Source organism: Solanum stenotomum, chromosome 12, assembly GCF_019186545.1.
Source record: "Solanum stenotomum isolate F172 chromosome 12, ASM1918654v1, whole genome shotgun sequence".
In the NCBI taxonomy this organism is placed as follows: domain Eukaryota; kingdom Viridiplantae; phylum Streptophyta; class Magnoliopsida; order Solanales; family Solanaceae; genus Solanum; species Solanum stenotomum.
Window position 1 is genome coordinate 42,641,829 of NC_064293.1, and position 630 is coordinate 42,642,458.

Consider the following 630-nt stretch of genomic DNA (forward strand, 5'->3'; position numbering starts at 1 on the left):
CTTTCTTTATATATTGTTTTTCTTCTATGACAATCTCAAAACTAATTTTTTAACGTATAAATTTTATTTTAAAAACATTAATTTGAGATATTCCAATTTATTCCTGAACCAAACGAAACCCCAAAAAAAAGTTTATCACAAGAAAATATGGACTTTTTAAATACGAAAATATCATTCTTTTTAAATTCTGAATAAAACATAAATAATTAAGTTCATTGGAGTAATAAGAGCCTGTTTGGATGGACTTTTAAGCTGGTCAAATTGGCTTAAAAGCCAGTTTTTGACTTAATAAAATGTTTGGCAATTATCAAAGTGACTTATTTTAAGTCAAAAATGTATTTTAAGCCAAAAGCTAAAACCTAGGTGAGGGGAGCTTTTTTTTTTTTTTTTTAACTTAAAAGCCCTTTAATGTTGACCAAGTATATTACCTTTTTGCCCTTAATTCTTTTATACAATTTACAAATTGCCCATATTGAATTATTATTATTATTATTATTTTTATTTTTATTATTATGTTTATTATTATTATTATTACTATTACTTTTACTATTATTATTATTATTACTATTACTATTATTAGGTTTATTATTATTATGTTTATTATTATTATTTTATTATTATTTTAATAAT